The 23,859-nt window shown below is 37.6% G+C and overlaps 1 long non-coding RNA gene across 2 annotated transcripts; it reads right to left on the bottom strand.

Annotated features, from left to right (window-relative positions):
• Positions 1-255: 255 nt before the first annotated feature.
• LOC139125562 (uncharacterized) lies at positions 256-13,591 on the bottom strand. Of its 2 annotated transcripts, none has more exons than XR_011550277.1 (5): positions 13,495-13,591; positions 3,346-3,483; positions 2,840-3,080; positions 1,180-1,433; positions 256-435 (listed from the first exon to the last, which is right to left on the bottom strand). It is a non-coding gene; the product is annotated as an uncharacterized lncRNA (long non-coding RNA). The 2 variants fall into 2 exon arrangements; XR_011550276.1 differs by lacking the exon at positions 13,495-13,591 and adding an exon at positions 4,955-5,745.
• Between the last annotated feature and the right edge of the window lie 10,268 nt (positions 13,592-23,859).

Genomic DNA, 23,859 nt, shown 5'->3' with positions numbered 1-23,859 from the left:
CTTATGCTAAAATCTCACATTGGTATACCAAATGAGAGCCTAGAAAACAAGTAAACCAAAGAAAAATGTACTCACATAATTTCCATCAGTAAAACATGGGTATTGGTCAATTATGGAGCCACCACCCCATGCCCAAGGGATGTTATCCATTCCCGGCGATGTTTGTATGTTTCTCTCAGCAACATGTGAATGTGTTCCTTGTTAGGCTTTCCTTTGATCCATTCCTTTTTATCTTCTTTGTATCTTCGTGTGATGTTTGATGTCTTCAGATGAAAGACTGGATTCACGGACATCTTTCGGCAAAGAATGAATAAATACCGGTGTGTTCAAACTGCAGGGCTTTTCCTTTTGATCACCGTGACCTTGTTGACTCTTTCTTTTTTGATCCCACCTCAGATGGCGAATCCTTGCGCTGAGATTTTTTGTAAAAAGAGACTGAAAGCAAAAACATTTTAAACTGATCAGTTTTTTGTTTTCTTCTGTTAATTGTTGAACAGGTATGTGACGCCACACATCAGTTTTTATAAAGTAATATGGCATTTTTGTGGTATTTTTGTCATGGTGTTTGACTGTATAGATTTTGACAGTTTGTATAGATTTTCATGGAGCATATATATTACATTTGTGTGGTATTGTGTCGTAGTGTTTGGCTCTTTAACGGCTCCGCTGCCTGTAACTTTAGGCTTTTAATGATTTGGTAGATATCTTAATCTTTAATAGAAGTCATTTTGGACAACCACAAGTGATGTGATTTTGCTAAAAATCCAATAAAAAGTTTCTGTAGGGCATGCTCAATGGTTTCTCAGTGGGAGAAAAGCTCCAAAAACTGGATGTAATGTTTGGAGCAACCATTGCTGTTACAGGTATCTGGTATGTTGAGCACTGTTTTGAACAATAGGTATGTAAATACAGTCATTTGCCTTAATGTTAGAGGGTCAACAGGATTAAGATATACCTGTAATAACAGTGGCTTGCTCCAAAAATTGAGTTTTTGTTTTCTCAGCTTCTCTCCCACTGACACTAAAGCCCTACCAAAAGTTTTTTCTTGGATTATCAGTAAATGTGTGACTCATGGTTGACCAAAATTATTTCGATTTAGTAATACTCATTCCTAAGAAGATATTTATGTATAGATCACACTTGCACACCCTCTCCCTTTAAAAGTAAAAAAGTACTTACCCATGGATGTTCACCGATATGTGCTATACAAGGAAAGCATTGGTACAACTTTTTCCCGATAGACTTGTATTCACCGCTGTCAGATAAAGTAGGAAAGGTGCCCAGGTAGTAATGAGCCGCCTCATCCACCATCCTCCGCCACACACTTTGAGCATTTCCATTTCTTAACTGTGTCGATATGTACTCGGAGAATTTTGGTAGAGGAATAGATTCAACTGTACATGGCCTTTTGGGAACAGCGTGACACTGTGAAGCTGTAAAAAAAATTTGGATTAAAGTCTTTGAGATTGTGTGTCACTTTCAAGACATAATAAATCAAACTATAGTAGAGTTGAAAATAGCATTATGGTCATTAGTGTTCGAAATTAACTTTTTTTGTCTAGTGGTATATACCGACCACCGGATTAACATTTTGGTGGTCACTAGTAGTAAAATACCAGTGGTCAAACAAAATTTAACACAATTGTATAAGACACTTCTTCATGTCAACAATATTTTGCAGTACCCTGTATAATAACAATTTGTAATAACAAATTTATGTGGTATAGCTGTGACATCTTGTAGACACACTAGTCGCTTTTAGCTTCATTATGTACAAAAAGAATTTGTTACAAGCAGATATATCAAATTTCTAGATAGTTGCATGCTACTACATTTGTAGCTTTCAGATTTAGGCATTTCCTTAATATTTTCAAAACCAAGAAGCTGTAGCATAATGAAGCAATGACAATTGCTAATTTTGAACCCTGATGGTCCTAAAGGTCAAACACAATGAAGTGAATCTGTAACCATTGGAATATCATTTTTTCACATTCCTGGCCGCTTGGAGTGTCAGATAGACAGTGTGAGATCAAATCAATCGCACACGTACTCCAGTGAGCACAAAACACAGCGCTGACTGGATAATAATTAAATGTTCTTTTCCTGACGTGCATGAAAAAATAATTCAATGGTGCAATGTGTTTTAAATGGACAGAAACTAACATGTCACATGAAAGTCGTGCAGATCGAATATGGTTTTGGACAAATTTTATACCTTTTGTGGGCATGTGAGAAAAAGAATCTCACACACAAAGGACCTTGGATGGTATTTCTGCGTCACAGGGTGAAATGTGTCATAGGGTCAAATGACAAGATATCCCAGGTCCTTGGGGGGTGTGTTAATCTATTAAAGCCACACTATCGCTGATTTTTGGCCATTTTGTCAGCATTTTTGTTCCTTGTTTCAAATACAGTTTCTTGTTAAAGTACTCCCAAAGTACGATGAAATGCCAAGTATTTATCTTCTCAACACAGTCATTATGTGTACAATCAGCAATTTGTTGAAAATTGAATTCTAGCCCGGACTTGAATTCACTTGTCAACAATAACATTGGTAATTCTTATACACAAACTATGTTGAGATTCTGAAGAGTTTGCATTTCATCGTACTTCTGGTAGAAGAACAGAGAGCTTGAGCTATTACACGAAACAAAAATACTGAAATGGAAAAAAATTGACAATACTTATAGGGCTTACATGCATGTACATACATACTGATACTGTAATGGCACAATTGCAACTCGATCTTGAAATCCTGTTTTTTATCCAACAGCATTCAAAATCATGAAATAAACCTCAGCAAAATTTCCATGGGAAAAATATCCAGGCATCAACTTACCAGAGTTTAGGACTGGTCTAGAAGGTTCTGTATGTGTCGGTGCTTCCTCATTCTCAGTCACGTTGCTTACATGTACCGGTACATCTACACAGCCAAATTCTTCAGGTTGCCACCTTTCTTCATTGGTTAGGAGGATGAGGGTATTTGATGAGCAGGAGTCAAGTATATCATCGTCCTCAACTTCAGTGCCATCTTCATTGAGTACAACTTTTGTGCATGGTTTTTGTGAATTTTTCACTTCCTGAAATGCATATATTTGGACAAAAGCATATTTATCTAAGTGTAAAAATAAACTATCATGTTTACTAATCTAACTTGCATCTACCCACCACTTCCAATATACTGCATCCCAAATTTATTTTCTTCATTATCACATTCCACTTTATAATAAATTTCCTATCACACTGACCACCCTTTGATAGCATAAAATAAAACAGTGACAATGTACAACTATGAAAATCATGCCCTGTTCTGAAATATAAATACTTACTCAAATAAGTACTTACCTCTTGTCAACAACATATTAACACGGCTCTCACATGATACCATTTTTTTCAGACTCCTCTGTGCATCCCATATTTTAAAGATAGGCATCTTTCAGGAATTCCAATTAATGCTTAACCATGAAGTCACTTCCAGTCAGTCTAGAATTTGTAATAATGAGATGCATACATCACAGACCATATTATTCATTTGTTACTTTGGACAACAATATGGTTGACATGGCTATACTCTGATGACACAAAGTACTGACAGCACTGTCAGTATATAGTGCATGCTTTCTAATATCCAGTTTAGATTGTCCCTGACCACACATAACCAAATATCTGGCTAGACTGTGGTTTCCAGGCACAACGCCACATTTTAAGTTGACTTTTGTCACTTTTGGTTTTGTCTAGGTCATAGATCAATCTCTGCTTTGCACGCTATGTAAGCGGTCAAAAATCGCCAATCTGAGTCTCCAACCTGCACAGCGCATTTCAATCTGCACCCCATTCTGCGATGCTACGTCTAGCTGTGCCACACGGTTGGGCCAGTTGTGCTGAGATGTGATACTAATTACCGGTAGAGTTGGGCGGAGATGTCAAACGGGCATACACTACAGAACTTCCATGAATTTTAGCAATGAATGAATAAGTGAACAAGGAACTGTCATCACTTGAATTGAAAATATGGGCCCTGATGGAAGTAAACCTTGTATTTTCAAACTACCCTTCTTTGGGAAATTATGTACACCATGAAGGTATAAGTCTTGCTTATACCATATTCTTTTGGACAAAATCAAGCATCAAAAATCTGCAAGTTTTGAGAATTTAGCAACCGCGGCTATCGCATTACCGGGCTAATATATTGGATAGCACAACAGGAATGAACACATCAGGCCAAATTAAGCTCCAGCAGAACAGCACATCATGATTGCTTTTGAAGTGCTACAACATAGATAAGATGGACTGTGGTCTAATATAGCTGGCATACATCACTGTAAAATATATATGTACATTTTACCATCACAATGTATAAAAGCTTTACCCATTCATTTTTGCTCCTTTTATCTCCTTGTGCAAATCATCGCCTGTCGGTCGGTGTTTTGCAACACTGTACAATCATTTAAAGTATTCTAGCTATTTCTATACTATTTTTTTGCAATTATTTTCGTCTCTGACATCTCCGCCCAACCATGCATGGGCGTGATATGGAGTGAGTAGAAAAGGCACAGAGGAGCAGTGCAGACTGAACGTGCAGATTGAAATGCACCACATAATTTTGTAGCCCAGACTGCCTATTTCTGACTGTTTACATAAACTGAAAGTTAGTGAAGCCAGCTTTTTCCACATCAATGTTTGATTACCACTAGTTTGCAATACCAACTCCAAAGTGGAACATTAGTCATTACGGTATACCCTGGTATTTTGACACAGTTTTATCATGCCCCTGCAATGTGTATAGGCATACATAATTGTATTCTTGCATGTCATTATAGTTATTCCAATTAATCCTTATCAACCTGTTCTCAATTTAAATTTCATCTATACTATAGCAAATCAATCTATTTGAAAATGAAGTATTTGAAGTGCTGTTGAGAATCAAATTGGAAGTCTGATAAAAGAAACATACCGAAAACAGCGCTAGCGTCACTTTAAACAGCAGATAATGTCCAGTACATGAAGTATGGGATGCCAACTTCTGACTCGTATTATAGGAATGAACCAGTGTAGTGTACTCAGTTAAGGGCTACTTTAACCCTTTCACCCCCAGTTCCCTGTATACAGGTCCAACTTTACCATAGAAAACAATGGATTTGGGACAAACCATGGTTGCGAAAAGGTTAAAAATATTAAGGGAGGTCCTTATGTATTTTCTGTTTTCCAGTTGCAACCTGTTTTCTGAAGTTTATTTGAGTTAATACTACTTGGGTTGAACAAAGCTATAGGTACAATTAACAGTTACATAACGGAAAAACACGTTATTCATATACATGTATGATGGCAGAGATTTGTAATCTTTTGATATCATGATTTTAAAATTATTACAAATCTCTGCAATTTAACCATGTTAGAATGAAATACGTTAAAACATGCCCTAGTGATAGCTGATGATTGACATAAATTGTTCAAATACAAGATGGAACATTCCATTCCATTTTAATTAACCCCTTGATACAAACACTTGCAAATATTTCCAGACAGTCACATTACAATGTACATGTGAGTATATATGGCCCAATGATGTTAGTTATATCATCTCAGTTGTGTGAGAGTATTTGTTCATGACACACAGTTTTCCTTTATATTTAAAACAGGTAGAGGCCACTTTGAAATGAGATCTGCATGAGCAACAACTGACAAAGTGTTGGCTGAGGAAAGGATGTAGCTCAGGATATGATGATCAAAATACTCTATCTGGATTTCTTCCACAATAATATTTTCTTGTGATCATAGCTAAGTATTTTTTTGAGAATACAGAACTGAGGGGTAGTATCTATGTATCGATGAACCAGGCAACAACCTTCACGATATTCATGTCCATGAATAACAACATGACGTGTGGTGTAGATTTCAGAACCATCATTGAAATCATGTCCGGTGATGACTTGCAAATCATTTACAAATTCTGGGTATGTTTCAAGAACACAGACTTCCTCACCCTCTCCAACAATATCACCCTCGTACAAGTAGTTATGTGACTGTTCTCCAAAAGAGTCAATCTGTTTGTACCGCATGTACATTTGATGTTTCAAAGCTACACTATAAGTCAAGTTTTTGAAGCACTTCCACCTTTTAGATTTGAAAAACTATGTTTAGCTTCAAATCTCATGCACCAGTGTTGGCGTGGGGGTCCATAGTTAACAATTTGTAGAGGCAAATGTACCAGGTAATGCATCTTAGGAATTATGGAAGATTTCGGGAAGATCTCCTGGAAACACTGAAGGTGAGTATAAATCAGCTGTTCAAGACTGCCTGCAGTATCTAGATCTGCACATGGTGAGTGCACAGAAAAGTAATTTGAATTAATCGGACAAAGTTTACCCATACCAAATCATCCTCTCTAACCCGAGGACCAATGATAAGTGGAAGGATCATGCACAATGTCATCACGGCTGCAGCAGTTTGTTTAATGTCCCCATCACCCATCACCTGACGAGGTTCTAATCTCTCTGGCTTGCTGCTTTGCTGCAAATACGAGTAGGGAAATGATGAAATCTTTGCATTTAGCCATTTGAGAGTAAAATATCTTGCCGTGTTTATGAAATGACATAATGTTAGTTTCATTCATATTTCACAACACCTTCTAAGAGGATATGCATAGGATCATGCACAAGTCCTGAACACAGTGGGAATCCATTTATATCCAACAAACAACTACTACCGTTGATGCCCCACAATTTGCTCCAATACACTCTTGCTTTGTTAGACAACGTCTTAAACATATTACACCTTTCAACATGCTGATCATGATTTCGGAGTGTGAAAGAATTTCCTGAAAACTTCCCTCTCATGTCAATACCCGAAGCCGAACAAGTCCTGCATGCTTTCAGAGCAAAGGATACACCCTCTTTAAATTTTCCGAGCCACTGTGCAGCCAAAGTGTCATTTGGTGCATGACTAAAGCCCCTTCTATTAAGCGATCATGTCCATTAACATTAAGCATAACACCTCCACTGGACAACTGATTTATGCTGTTGATGAAATCACACAGAAGGGTACCTACTTCAGACTTTTTTATAGAAACACTTTTCGCAACTGCTAAAAGTTGTATAGAACTTAACCGTGAACGATACTCTGGAGGTATGTTGGCTAAGTAATAATAGAACATTGTCAATTTGTGTTTCTTTACATGGGTGCCAATTGGACTGACAATTTCAATATCATCACAGTTCAGGACAAACTGGAGTGCATTCGGATTTCTTCTGAATAATTGATGATTTTTAATATATGCTCCATCACAAATATCATGCATGACATCTGTTTCACTGTTGTGGGGATTATTCACATAATACATGACTTCAGGAAGTGCAAGAAGGTTAGTCAGGTTTTTTAGAAATGGAATCTGATATCCAACTACCTTCTTTCTGGTTAGGACACCCTTGACTGTAGCATATTTGTATCCCAATATTACTTCAACTGGTTGGACTACATTGAACTGTGAAGTGAAATATTTCAATCTTCGTTTTGAATTCTGTACTTCTTCTACAACACTATAGGCTTCACTTTGGAATTGAATATTTTCAATCAAACCCTCATGATACCATTTTCAGCGAGTTTCATGCAAGGGTTGAATTTACCTCTTGCATGCAACTTGTATAAGATAAGTTGTACTCTGTAGTACACCATCTACAGCCTTCTCTGTCATGTTGTGCTGCGTGACAAGACTCAAAGCAAACAATCCAAAGTGACGCTGCCAATAGTTACTGTCATCTTGACTTGAGCCAGCTAGACTGACTAAACCTTGCATATCAGTTTCATCCTCATCCTCATTTCTTGTACTGGTCCTGTCTGATTTGAATGTTTACGACTAACATGCATTTTGAAGGCTGACCAACTTTTTGTAGAGTAATTACAGTTCAGAACTGAACAGGTTGCAATAAAATTACCATCATATCTATGTCTACGTACAATATGTCTTTTGTACAAATTATAAGATTCACTATGATAGCAACACATAGTGCACTTGAAATTTTGCGTGGTATCCATTCTGTTACTTCTGACATTCAACTAATCTGACAGAACTTTATGGCCTGTGCTGGACAGAGGTCATTTTCACGGGTGATTTAGTATGTTCTTAGGCAGTATTTTCATGAATGGAGACAGTAAAACTACAACTGATTCCCCACATAATGACTTAAGTTAAAAGTATTTCCATGATGTTTATTTTTGTTGCTACATGAGACATATGATCACAATTTCCACTTATGTTGAATTGATGGTAATAAGGAATTCAAAATAGCATGCCTATCTTCAAACAAGCTATCAACAGGCACTATAATATCTTATTTGCATATCAACTTGCAAAAATATGGAAATTAATTTTTCACTTTACAATTGTATTGTCACAAATGGGCAATATTATGTGTGCTTTTGATATAGTTTAATGGGGTGAATAACTGAGACAACTACAACTGGTTTCCAACTGCCTGTCGCAGAGTCACATCTCTGAAAATTAACATAAAAAGTACCGTATATCACTCAGTGCTGGGTAGGATTTATGTAGTCCAAATCTTAGAATTCGTACTAGACTAGAATGAGTAAAATCAAAATCAAAAGCTTGAAAACTTCTTGCAGACAAAAGGTCTGGATGCTTCCAAATGATACAATTACAAATTGGCTTTGCATATGAGTTGAACTGGACTAGCTTATGGCAGCATATTTAAGTTCATTTACATATTTGGGGATGAGAACTTGGTTTGAACAAAATACCATCTGCGGCCCAAGATGCAGCTACACACCAAATTCCACACTGAAATGTTCAGCGTTTTTTCAAGTTTTTGCAGTGGACAATGGACATGCCACGCACACACACACACACACACACACACACACACACACACATATACAGGGAAAGACACTTATTTTTTTATCCACTTGCCCTTCGGGCAAGTGGGGGGTTTGGTTCACTTGCCCGAATTGGAAAACCACCTGCCCAGTATAATTTACGTGTTTGAAAAAAGCTAACACATTGGTTTTTCATTTCACGCACTTTATTTTGAAAATTATCATGTTATCATGAGAAAATGTCAGACATTCTCATAGGGTTCTCCTCACACTTCTAAGAGTGCTGGATGGCTCATTTATATTAATTATTAACGCCCCACTAGCTGTATCATTTAGCATTCTTTATGTGATTTTACTTCCGAACTAAAACACATTTTTGGGAATGTGCTCTTTGAGGGGTTGGAATACAAGTATTGTTAATTGCCCAGTGAGACTGCATGTACAATTTTGAACAAGAAAAATAATAAATGTGTGCCCAAACGTAAAATGGCACCCCATCCAAATATAGCAAAAACAGTGTACACCGTGCATATATGCATTTGAATATTCACGGAACAACAGAGTAGTCCAATGTAATGCATAGTGTGAATTCTTTATGTGATTTTACTTCCGAACTAAAACACATTTTTGGGAATGTGCTCTTTGAGGGGTTGGAATACAAGTATTGTTAATTGCCCAGTGAGACTGCATGTACAATTTTGAACAAGAAAAATAATAAATGTGTGCCCAAACGTAAAATGGCACCCCATGCAAATATAGCAAAAACAGTGTACACCGTGCATATATGCATTTGAATATTCACGGAAACAACAGAGTAGTCCAATGTAATGCATAGTGTTGAATGTTTTCAACTGGGACAAAAATGCTTTGTTTTCTTTGTAGTATGGTGGGAAATCAAAATAATGGTTAAAATGTAAATTTACTTGTCCAATTTTTCACTAAAGAATGTTTTGTAAAGCTGTAAAAGACTATATCCTGTAAATGGGTAGAATTTAAAGAAAACCAGAGAAAATAGGAAGCCTTTTTTAAGGCAACAAATTTCAAGATTTACAGCTAGTGGGGCTTTCATATGTAAAAAAAAAATCTAATAGTTCATATGTTTGTATGTTTACTTTCTTGGGGCTTAATGTACAAAAAATAACAGCCATTTTAATTGTACCTTCAAGGTATTTTTGCAGAATACAGAAAGAAAAAAATCTGTAGCTATAAAGGAATGTTTTGAAGCTTCTGAAAAATAATGTACTTCTTTCTCATGTTTTTACTGCGCTGATATCATACACAAGCCCTATGAAGTTTGGATTACCATTGCACTATACCAGTATCCTATGTTTTTCTAATAACCTAGGTGGTCTTTTTAATGCTCATGCGCAGACTAAATAGAATTTAAACCAACAACCTAAGGCGTCGGTGGTTTTCAATGTGTCTGAAAGCTGAATTTCTCGATGTCAAACTCGCTCCAATTGCTTCTTGACAGTCATTTTAGAATGGGAAAATTCACAAACAGAGAGGTTGGTCGCCATGGACAAGTAACTTTTGGCTTATTGACCTGAAAATTAAGTCAGTGTTCACTGAAAATTCAAAGACTGGACCCGTTGACACCAAAGCTTGCTCATGACTTTCATTGCATGCGGTCTTGCCACGATGCCACTCACTGTCACTCAACAAGTTAACATTGAAGAGTATGTTTTAGTAAAAGTCCCTTTTTTGTGGTGATTTTTCACCACTGGACTTTATTTTTACATCATTATAAACGTTCATACAAAGCACAAAAAACGCTGTGTTTCTTTTTTTACCGTATCGACATATTGTGAGACACCGTAACCTCACAGTCAATGCAATGAATGAACTTTGGTGAACGTACGCTCCACCAGCTGAACAGCTTTTTCATATGCAAAATCAGCGTACGGTAACCGGTGGTATTGTTTGAACTGCACTTTATTGAAAGCGATTACATGATTCTTTACGTCAACTCTTCATGCAATTTTATGAAAAATCTTATGGAAATGTTCACAATGACATAATATGATTATTTTTTGTTGTTTAAGTCCGTGTTCCCTCACCAGAAAATTGCTGTCGTGAATTCGATTTCTAGGTATTATTTTTTTCACTTGTCCCGTCGGGCAAGTGGCATCGGAGGTTCACTTGCCCGAACGCGACTTTCACTTGCCCCGGGCAATCGGGCAACCCTTAGTGTCTTTCCCTGATATATACATACAGATGGACACCAACTTATAGTATGAGCTCACATGGTATACCAGTGAGCTTCACACCTACACACCAAAACCCATGCAGCAATGTGCAGCAATTCTCATGGCTTGCCAATGGACAGATTGTGACATGCACACAGACATACAGAAAATGGATGCAGACTTTTTCATCTTGGCAAATGGGAGCTAAAAGTATCAGGGTTCTCCAGAAGGCCTTTTTGAGGGATGCCCCTGTAAAATATCTCCTGCCCCTTTGATTTTCTTTGCTGCCAATAGGCACTTCAATAGCCACTTCGTGTATGACGTGACAATCATTGACAAAGTATTTGAATCAACGGAGGAGGCCTGTATTGGGTGATTGTTGCCATAGAGGTGTGAAACAAGTTGAATTTACAGTAAAGGAAAACAATTTACACTTGGTCAAGTACCTCAAAATGACGTCTTTGTCACAAGTAGACATGTGTAATGCTGTCGCCAATGTATTGCTGTCAGTATTACTAAAGCCAACATGCATTGAGAAGTGTGAAATTGCATATCAACACTGTAAAAACTTTGTCATCAATAAATGTTTCTTGGAAATTTGCCGAGATGAAATAAAGTTTCACAACAATTCATTTGGAAAACATCTAGAATTGTTCTGTCCATATTCAGGTCACCCCTGCGTTTCCAGAAGTAGTTAATTCACCATGATTTTGAAATCACCTCACTTCTCATGCCATTCCTTTTTGCTAGGGTTGGGAATACTGGTAAATGATTTGGGAACCCCAGTAACATTTCTACTGTTAGCTAATAGGACTGTATTGACATACCATGGGGAACCCTGGTAAAATGACAGGGGAACCCAGGTAAAATTTATCTACTTGCCACCCTTAGCAAAAACACTGCATGTTCTTTGAACTTTGGGGCATCACTTTTCCCTATAAATAGTACTTATGTCACCTCTATGCCCTCTCCAGTGACATTGACAGTATCTGTCTATATACTCAATATAAATAGGAAATGGTCCGTCATCTTCTCAAAAATGCAAACTCATCCCGATCACATACAACCATTAAACCCGCATAGTTTCTCAAATTCACTGAATCTGGACTAAAAGCATATCTGTTTGGTGAAAAATGAGATTTTTCAGAACAAACCCACTAATTTGAAAACTTTAAATGACCTTCGATGTGTATGCAACTGCCTCAGTCCCTGTTCACCGAGTGTCATCAGGTTAGTAGACTGGCCCCATGCATTGAAACGTGTAGCATAAATATTGAAACAGTCGCATTAGTCAAATGTCATCTTCTCATATGGTGCAAATGAGCCAAAATTTCCCTAATTTTAAAAATACATAAGAAAACCCCTTCTAAGTTGGTTTTGAATTGAGAAAGGTTAAAAATTCAATTTAGCTGTACTTGCTGAGCAAACAACATACTGATAGTAGAAAACATTTTTTGTCATGTTACAGTACAATTTTTCTAACACAGAAAATGAACAAAAAAAGAACGTAAATGTAACATATTTTGGACAAAATGTTGTACTCAGATTATGTGCTGCATTATCCATGGTGCTAATAAATTCCTCCCAAAACTTGATCTGTAGAAATACCTAAGGTGAAAATAAGTTACAAATTCAATGCTTATCTTTTTTTACTTTTGCAAATTTCCAATACAATTCACATTTGTTGATATAAACTATGAATTTGGAGGATGCATGAAGTCCTGGAAACTAAAAAACTATTTAATAAATTTGATTTTTAAAAACTTTTTCAATTATTAATATCCATGATGATATGCTGGTAGTGGCATGTGTGTCTAGTGTTTTCAAGTTCATACAGAAAAAGCTACAAAATGGATTATTTCTGAAAAAGTTCTTGGCAAGTGTTGGTAGTAAATTAGATATGCAAATGATATGCAAAACTAGCTGCCCCTGTAGATTCTGGGATCCATGGAGAACCCTGAGTATAGTGAACTTTTCAATACAATTGGTGTTGTTTGTGCTTTAAAGAAACGCACATCCATCTGATTTCAAGTCAGGGCTAAGAGATTCTAGCTAAGTTGACTTTTAATAGACTATTATCTTGGAAACGTTTTGAGCCCTGTGCGGCGGGAAATTGGAGTCACGTGACTCCTGACTGGCAGACGACAGCATCTATTTTCACATTCACTCTGTGAAAACCGTACATGCTGACGATTTTTAGGCCTCGCACGAACACATATATCCAGTACTACACTGAATCATAGACACTGTTAACAAGGAAAAAAGTATGACTATTTACTCTCACAAAACGTTCACTTATAAATCTGAAGTTCGACTGAGTCAATTCATGAAGCAACTTGGGCATAGCGAACCCCGGTAGGCGGTAGCGAACATTTTGGGTCGACCTCGAATACGATCAATGAAGAGTCTACAAACGTGGCTGACACTTACATTTGATCACCCTTGGTATGAAAAGCAGAAAAAATGGCAATATTACCTTGATTCTTGATATTCTTTTTGACCGTCACTCGCCCGGAAACACAAAATCACGGCAGACTCACGACCAGTGCACCCGCTGGCCTGCTCTTGGTGACGCAGAGATACGCGCGAAATGCTGCTCATGCGCTCTCCCCTGTAAAGCCGCAATGACAGCTGGGTATGGTGTTTACCTTACGTGTGTGTTTATTTACCGGCGTTTATTAACAGAGCTTTCACTTAAACACCAGTGTTTATTAACATAAGGGCAAAAAAGTAAATATCATTAATCTTTAACCCAACGGTGAAATTCTACAATCTGAAATTGTAGGCCTAACGCACATGGTTACAAGTGTTTGATGTAGGTAGAGCTTACCACAAAATACTGATTTGCACATTTTATACAATTGTCGATCAAAACAAGAAGGAACAATCAAAAACGGCAAAAGACAACGGTTGAAGTATATTGATTTGAGGAAGACTAAAGAGCACCGCGCCTGAGAAGTGATAAACAGTTGCAATATGACATTTTCGATAAACAAAATGAATTCATTCTCGGGAGAGTAGAAGGGGCGACTCACAATGAAAAACCTTTAAGCTTAGCCTACTCCCCCTCAAAGCTCCATAATTATAGGCCGACATTAAAATTATCAAAATAGGCAAACTTAGTCAAATCTCAAGTTAAATGCAAAATACATCACAACACACATACAACTGTCGAGGACAAGTTAAACATTTGGACATCTCAGAGAACAAACCTGATCACGGTAGCCTACTCTGTGTTATTATAAATAAACACGAGTGTTTTAGTTGCTAAACACGTAAACACTTGCATAAATACACGTGTTTAATTGATAAACGCGTGTGTTTAGAATATAAACGCGTCACATGTCGCATAGATTTACAGTGTAGTATGTCTTCGTTGGCAATATGTCTCGTAATTAAACACGGAAAACATAGACAAATCCTTTGCTGGATCCCAGAAACGCAACCTAAGGAAACATGAAAATTACCTGACAACTCTCTGACCTCACTTCGTTTGGACATAGTCACTGTCTAAGGGTCACATGAAATAACATAAACCTGGGGCGTCGCATCGAAATAATTCAATGAAATATAATTCTCATTATGGAAATAATAAACTTTATCAGATTACGGAGGACGGAAGTAATTATTTGAGTGCTTCCCTTATCTAATTTTGATTTGATAAATTAATCATATTTCAGTCTGCAGCAGTGTTGGTGGAAGTGATACAGACATTGCTATATCGTCAATAATTTTTGAACGTTAGCGACACATTTTGTTCATCTTACTTGTTACATTTTATCATAACGTATAGGTCCGAAGATTTGTATAATCGTCGCTGGAATGAGGATCAACCCTGTGCAGCAACAGAATGTCCTTCACATCTACTACACTGTATCTAATACTTATACATTTTGTGAGTCTGAGACTGTATGGCTAAAGCCATTTGACTTTCACTAAACCAAGTTCATGGTATTGCTCATGTGTAGCACGAACCGTACTGCACCACCTCCAAGGACTACCTTCAATTTTCACACAAACGGTCGTTAGTAAGTCCCTTTATTTCAAACGTCCATGGTGCGGAACTTTCTCTACATATTCCAGGCAGGGCAGCGATGTGGATATGTCGCTCGAACTGCATATGTCACTAAATGTTTTTAAATTTGATTCGCTTGGGACTAGCATCTTCAGTCTCGACGTTTTCCCCAAACATGAATTGTCAAACGGAAAAAAGTATGACAGAGACATATGAAAGGTTTTTAAGGTAAATTTTTATTACAGTTTTTTCTATATGTTCATTCTTTTTTTTACTTATCAAATAGCGCGAATGCCGTGATCATTTGCAAATCCACAGTCTGATTGTGGTCTGATTATCTTTTACTGTGATGCAAGATCGATACGCTTCACCTATCATAAATTACAACAGGTGACAGTCAGTACGTCAGACTTTGAAATGCCGTGAAAGTGCCGCTGTATTTGTAAAGAATGTGCATGCTGGAAGAAGAAAGTAGCGATAAAGATGACAGAGATCCCTTTTCGAATGGTAGATATATTTTAGTACAAATAAATCATTCCGTCGGTACACAGACCTGCTCGCTAATTCTTCATCCAGTGTATCAACGGAAATTAGGAAGAAGATTATCACCTGATCACGATCAGTCGCTTCCTTTCTCATGGAATTATATTCAAAGAAGTCACAATCTCGTTTGGGAAAAATACTGGCAGCCCTCTCAATTATGTGAAACATGTACAAAACCTTTGATTTAATTTTGTTAGGCTGTTTAATCCTGGGGTCTGGAAGATTTTCGAAAAAAACATATTCCAGCAAATGTCACTGAAAAAATTCAGACAGAGAACGCTCGACAAAAAAGATGGGAGAGTGGGGAAAATAATTTACAATGGATCAGGTAATAAATAATGCTACCTCATCAATCTTCCAGCCCCCTCCCTCCCAAAGATATCAAATGTTCCACCCCTTACTGCAGTGTCAGAGAAGTGTAGTTTAGTGTAGTGTAGTTTAGTGTAGTTTAGTGTAGTGTAGTTTAGTGTAGTGTAGTGTAGTGTAGTGTAGTGTAGTGTAGTGTAGTGTAGTGTAGTGTAGTGTAGTGTAGTGTAGTGTAGTGTAGTGTAGTGTAGTGTAGTGTAGTGTAGTGTAGTGTAGTGTAGTGTAGTGTAGTGTAGTGTATTGCAGTGCTGTCTGATCACGAAGACGATGCAGCCCTTGCTTGTTCTTGGCGTTGTCGTTTGCTACTATATAGAAATGCTATTCCAGTCAAAATGAGAATGCTGTCTGACATGTCGAGCTCTTTACATCAGCAAACCGTACACTTACACTAAACAAGAGTTAAAATGACTTCCTTCAAACTTTTCATTTGAAATTAATCCGGATGATCTAGTGGCGATCTAAATCAATCTACCACAGCATCCCTGATTAGAAAATATTGCACATATCCCAGCCCTGGCAGATTCGAAAACAAGGAAATTCTAATTAAGTATCTTTTGCCGCAGGGCACTTCAAAGCACATAAAAATCAAAGAGATAAGATACAACAAAAAGACAAATAAATTCATTCAAGTTTTGGAGAAATACATCTCTCATAATTTTTTGCGGAACAATTGTTATTTTAATGTAATTATATAGTTTCTATAGTTTGGCATATGTAGACAGTTGTTTGGCAACTACAGACGAATCAGCGATATCGCTTGCTTATTATTTACACAAATACACAGTGTGTTGTTTTTAGTGTGTCGTCTTATTCCCCGGATATTTCATTCAAATGAATTTCTTGCGTGATTCGACTATGTTGCTCAAAGGAAATGACAGTTGAATAAAACCCGTATGAATACGTCATTTCCGCTCCAATCATAATACTACAATTTGAATGGTGTTCAAAGTTTTAGAAGAAACTAGCATGACATCTGAAATTCAAATGTCAATCAGTGGCGTGTCCTTGAACACCTCAACAATGACACTTCATCGGAAACTTTCGAAGTCCCTCAGGTACCTTGTAAAATTCATCAGCTTAATTGCTGTCATTTTGCTAAACGGTAATTGAAACATTGAAAGCTTCGACTCTTATTCTCTCCCTGGTCGCATGCGCTGTTCTATACTTGGCAGTGGCCCTGCGTCGGCGACGTCGTTCTTCACGCGTGAGGTGAGCTTCTTTGCGACCGTTTGCACCCATGTTATGGTTCTCGTTTTGAATCTCGTTGTGATTTTCATTGACTTCCGCTTCCGATGAGATCTCTTCCGGTTCCTGTTTAATACTTGGTAGCACCATCTTGTGACGACACAACGTCTATCCTCCCGGGCTTTGCGCTCGGCCGTTTACCAGAAAGTGGTTAACCAGTTCTGAAATGAATCAGATATTGATCCGTAAAACTTCCTGTGTAATCACTGTGTGTACGAACACTGCCATCGTGTCCGTTGTGCACGGAGGGGGAAATTATGACTTGAAATTTATAGAGATACAAAGGGTGTGTCACAGTCGTTTGGTGGGCTATTCAGCTCTGGGACTATTCGCCCCATAGACGTGTGTACAGAAGCGCTTCTGTACACTCGTCTATGGGGCGAATAGTCCCAGAGCTGAATAGCCCACGAGGGACTGTGGGTGTGTGCATTCATCTTTGCCTCACACTCACGTTAGCTCAGCCATTTCTATCATTTCGTTGAGAATAATGAATCTAATTATATCGGTTACACAATGTACAGATGGAACTCCCAATTGCATCTTACAGTCTAATCTCTTAAACACAATGCTTAGGGATGGGAAAGTGATGGGAAAGAAATAGCAAAGTAAACGTCCATTGTCTTCTACACTCATGCCGATGGCGAAACATTCCAAATATCCATCAATCAATCCATCCATCCATTCATCCACCAATACATTCATACATTCACACATTCATCTTATTTGGAGACAGCAAACGTACATGTAGTTGTTGTGATGAACCGACTTTGCTATGGTTCAAAGCACTCAAAAACGATTAAATCACGTTATCTGTTTGGCAAGCGTAGACGGGTAAACTCATGAGATTATTCGTAAATAGATTTTCGCGACGTTTCCTTTGTTCTCTTAGACGCTTAAAGACCGTTGTCAAAACACGGCAATATATTAGTAACTCCCTGACAAAGTCATATTATTATCACAAAGGAAAATTCAAGGTTTCACTGACCGACGGGGCTAGTACTACTTTACATACTGAATGCCAACATTTCCTTTACAATATAGCCCTTTCTTCTCTAATTTGGGCCTAATTTGGTTGTTGAAAACATGACATTGTTGTCATAATTATAAACAACAGCTCTTTGTGCAACTCTCTCTCTCTCTCTCTCTCTCTCTCTCTCTCTCTCTCTCTCTCTCTCTCTCTCTCTCTCTCTCTCTCTCTCTCTCTCTAAATTCATTCATGTTAAATCTGACAAATATGCTATCATGTGAAACTTTGAATTGATGTAATAACCTCCCATATGTGCCGAAAAGCAATAAATATGAGCGGTATGACCATTATTACTTGATGGCTGTTTTTTTTTCAGATATGTCAATTGAATATTTTGCCTTGAAAAATGTAAAATCATTATAACGGGGACTTTGTTGCAGTTACAAGCAATTTCTACTTTCTGTCCGGTAACTTTAGATGCTATTTCAAACATTTTACAAGTTTGTAATGTCAATAAGCCATATTGTCTATATTTAACACTTCCGCTTGCCAAAGAAAACTTTTGCCATCATAATAATCAACGGCTTCACTTCTTACCTGCCACAATGACTAGCATTAATATAAGGGAAATAATGTAGTCTCGTGCTAACATTACTTCATCAGGTCTGCGGAGGATTCTGAAGACAACGACAGATGTTCACATTGGAGACTTATGCCCTTATGCCCTGTGGACACCCTCCCCACTCGTTTACTAATTAGCGATATAGGTTTCTACGCCCAGGGGACTCTGAAATTATTTTAATGATTTTGTTAAAATCGTGACTGCCATAGCGCTGAGACCAAGGTCCCAGAAGAGCATACTTTTATAGTAGAATACCTATTTACGGTGAAGAATCTTGTAAAATGTGTCGTTACGCGGAGAAAATGATGTTCTCACATTCTGTATAGGCCCTACTGTGTTATTACAAAGAAGGAAAATGTACTCAAAATCTTCCTTTGATATAATTTTCCATTTCTTACTAAAGCATTCCCATCTTCTTTTGTGCATGATTAAAAATATAAAGTCAAACGTTGATCTAAAATACGGAAAGCAAATACAAATAGCATGGCATAGAGGGCAGTCATTTAAACTCGCCGGTACATGTACTTGTACAAGACTGTCGGTTGAAATGCGACCAAGATTCAGACTGAAGTTCGTTTTGGAAAGACTCTTTCACTAACTGTTTCGGTTGTTGACGGATAGCCAAATCCGAAGAAATATACATACACTTTGCTTAAAGCGACAATCCCTAATCCATGCTGTTCGAAGTTCTTCTTGTTTGCACCGACTGTTTTCCTTGAAATTCAAAGCTTTGTTCAGATAATCGATTATTTGGAGTTAAAGCTGATACTTTTCGTGTGCTTTTAAGTTCGTATATATACTTCGAAAATGAAAAACACCTTCGTTGAATGTTGTATAGATAGCCTTATTGACACTGTGTGGTTTCTGTCTGTCCCTGTCTGTATCGCTGATGCTCTAGAGGATGTTGTTTCTGCCATAGAGAAACCAATGGAAGATAAAATGTGACAAACAGCAGCAGGTAGAACATTCAAATGGTAACTTTCGTCTTTCCCAGTGTTTGTTTTCATTTATACCATATAACGGTTACTGCTGACTGAACGTAGCGTTCTGCCAAAATGGAAACCTTTCAACTCCTGAAAGTTGTTATTATGACGTTAACATCACTGTAATGCTACACTGTCTATTCCACTGTCCATGATCAGCGACAGACTTTGATTGTTACAAGACAAAGGACCTTAATGCTCGTTATCAGGAGACCAAAAACCGCACCTCTACATAGAATGCAATATTTACAATACAAAGTAAATAAATATACCTCGGTGACAAAAAATTGAAGTTATATAAAACACGATTTGGAAATGACACTTCGGCGTGAATAAGTCAAGAAATTCAAGTTGATGAAAAACAGAGGAATGGGTATCATTTTGAAGTCTTGCTGGAGATTTTTATTCACACACTTATTGAATAAACAGGATAATCAGGACCAATTTTAAAAATTTTTGTTCGATTTTATGATCCTTTAACACGATATATCGAAGAAACAGGAGCATCATCGTTGGTCTTATGGAAACAGAACCCTTAGAAGACAACTATCATCGAAATGGGTGACTTTTTGTTCCTTGGTCAGAAGATCGACTACCGCTTTGAGTGACAGCGCGTCCATTATTGAGATAAACAAAGGAAAGAGTAGTTTTACAATAACTTGATTGGTTTTCGCGCATTTGATCGAAAGAGTCACTAATAAGAATGTGCATTACCTCTTAAATTAGCGACGCGTGTCTACTTTTGAATTGCTTTGACTTAATTAGGAAATTAGGGTTAGTATTATGACGAAATGCCATATGACGATTTTTTTCAACCTGAGTATGATCTTGGTTTATGCGTTGAATCAGTCTAAGACTTGAACCTTTGCCCATTGTGGTCATTACGTACTGCCTTCAAGTTTGCACTAGAATGAAATACGGATAGTTTTCAATCGGATTCGAACCCACAACATACGGCATCAGTCGCCTAGCTGAAGGCCTGAGACAGAACCAGTCGGCTAAATCTCCACTCCCAATATAGAGGGCGAATGCATGAACTCAAAGATTTTTCAGACCAGAACAGGGACAAACTAAATTTATATGAAGAGAAACAGAAATGTCTCGGCGATATTCAAGTTTCCATAGAACAACTGAAACGAGAAAATGAGAAACTTCGCAGAGATAAGGATGATTTAGAAAACAAGAGTCGAAGAAACATCTTGTATTCTACGGCTTGAAACAGGACAGTCCAAACCACATTGGAAGAGCCAGAGAAAAAGAGAAAGTCCATTCTGGAAAATGAACTGAATATTACTGAAAACATTGACTTTGAAAGATGCCACCAGCCAAGAGTGCTCGTGTTGCCAATTATTGCAAGTTCAAAGGTTAAGTCCTGAAAAATGTTCAAAAACTACACGGCACGGATATCAGTATTGGTGAAGATAATGCAAAGAGAATTAGAAATGGGCGTTCAAAACTAATCGCCTACCGCAAATCTTTAACAGACAATAACGGATCTCTGAAAACTTTCGTTCGCTATGATAGACTGATTTGTATTGACGAAAGCGGAAAAAGACCTGAGTTTAAAGTGAACGAACCAACGGGACAAGTAGTACAAGCTCATAACCAACAATTGTCTCCATAGGGGTATTGCCGAAGCCCTGAGCCTGAGGAAAAATAATATTTATTGTTATTCTGGAACATTAGAGGACTAAAGGCTAAGAGAAATGACAAGGACTTTATTTCTATTCGTAAAACTACGACATTGTTGGTTTGTTAGAAACGTTTTGTACAGAACGTGATATTATTGAGTGTTTAGAAAATTACAAAGTAATTACTGGTAGTTCCCATGCTTCCAGACATAGCCATAGAGGGTGCCCAAGTGGTGGTGTTACTCTTTATATTAGAAATGAAATGTTACAAAGGTCAAAAAAATTGCATAGTGACCATGGAAATTATATTTTCGTTCAACTTGACAAGTCTCTTTTTAAAAAGCATTATAATGTGATCCTTGGATGCAGCTATTTCATACCCGATAGTTTATTACATAAATTTACACAATCACTATTTATGTTGGGTGTAGATTGTAATGCGCGTACAGGAACACAAGATTACTACATTGCTGATGATTCTAAGTGGTTGCCCTTTGATAACTTGCAATGCATAATAAATGATCCTAAAATGGTTAGGAATTCGAAAGCTGATGTAGTCAATACAGCTGGGAGCGCTCTTTTGCAGTTGTGTAAATGCTTTGATATCATATTGCTAATGGCTGAGTGTTCGATGACACAGTTGGTTATATTACATATGTACTTGCTAACGGTCGCAGTATCGTTGATTACGCTTTTTGTCATCCGAGTTATTCAAGCCCATGACGTATTTCAATATCATTCCCATAGTTGAAACGGACCAATTTCCACTCGCCTGCAAACTGGTTTCGTTTTCTCCTAATTTGCATAAGACTCCAACTTTGCATACCATTAAAACTGAAAGCGCCGCGCGTTTCCACTGGACAGACAACTGTAAGGATTCACTTCAACAGAGTTGCTGTCAAGAGCTCCTCAGGCATTATTCTGTGTGGCAAAGGATGCATTGCCGAATGCCAGTCTTGCCATCTCCAAATTACATGACACCTTGAAACAAGCGGGATCTGACAGCCGATGTAAAAACCGGGGATAAAATCAACGAGGTAACCAACCAATGAAAGTGTTAGTAACAAAACAGATATTCAAGACTGGTATAACCATTTCCGTAACTTATTTAATAGCTTCTATGATTGCTCTTCGAATAGCCATGATGCAAGCTCAATAAATGAGGAGATAAATGCTTTCTTTGTAGAGAGAGAAACCAATCACCCTCCAATCACTCCACAGGAAAGCTTGCACATCCTCAACAACCTGAAAGAAGGAAAATCTCCCGGCGAAAGTCAATGAAAAGGGTCACATAACTGAAACTCTATCGAGCCTTCAATGAGTCCGATGGTAAGACCAGGCCAAGGGGCTACGTCATCGATGCACTCATAACATGTCCAGTTTAATTTGTTCTCGTTGTTAGGTGTGGGTAATTATTTATTCAAACAGCGAAATATGATGACCGTATTAATTATCTTAGAGACTAAATTAATTCAAATGTGCAACTTTTAAATCATTTCTTTGTTTTCATCGTGCATCATTAAACCACAGAAATGCATAGGGTAAGCGACGGGGGTTACGTATCATGGCGTTCGAAAATGATGTCAGGCAGTAAATGGAAGAGCATCACCTAATCCGCTCAATGGTCCACGAATTTACACAAAATAATCATTAAAAATGAATTCCTCTCAGATTCACTGAATCAACTTGATTTGAACAAATCTCCATCTTCATACATCGAGTATAGCTGTAACCAACTGTCAGCAGCGTTCGTGCCAGGGATTCGTGTGTTTTAACGGTTTATGGACACAGTTTGGTGTTACCCATCTAGTATCAATCCATTTGTCTTTACACACTATCCTACAGACGCACCCGATGCCTATAGAAAAATATCAATATACACGTGCGATGCTACATCTCTTCGGTGGTTTAAATCGTCCCTCCAAAATCGCATGCAATTTTCAAAAGCAATATATTTTGACTGGTGTTCCCAAAGGTAGTATACTTGGGCCTTTATTGTTTATCATTTACATTAACGGTTTGCCACTTCATAGTGTCAATAACATCGACACGTACGCTGATAATTCATCCAAAATCGCCAGTGTGCAAATGTACTCAAGAAATTGAGACAACCTTGAATCTAGAGTTCAAGGTTGTCTCAATTATGTTTATAATTAGTGCAAGAATAATACAATGGCTATCATTGTGACTAGAAAAAAACAATGATTGTAATGACGCAACAAAAACGTAGACATTTGAATAAACAAACTTTAGATTGTAAACTTGGCGAAGTGGAATTGCAAAGAGTACTCAGTGAAAAGATTCTTAGTACATTTGTCGATGAAACCCTTATACGGAAACAGCGCCTAGCACACTGACAAGATTTAAAAATCAAAGTGAGACTTGAGTGGACACCGTGGGTCATCAGTATGTATTAGGGAGATTGTACAGTGGCAAAGAATGTGAAATTTTCAGAAGAGTTACTTTCAG

The sequence above is a fragment of the Ptychodera flava genome (genome assembly GCF_041260155.1).
Source record: "Ptychodera flava strain L36383 chromosome 3 unlocalized genomic scaffold, AS_Pfla_20210202 Scaffold_25__1_contigs__length_14229661_pilon, whole genome shotgun sequence".
Taxonomy (NCBI): Eukaryota; Metazoa; Hemichordata; class Enteropneusta; family Ptychoderidae; genus Ptychodera; species Ptychodera flava.
The sequence above is the reverse complement of the archived record's forward strand: the minus strand, read 5'-3'. Positions and strand labels throughout refer to the sequence as shown.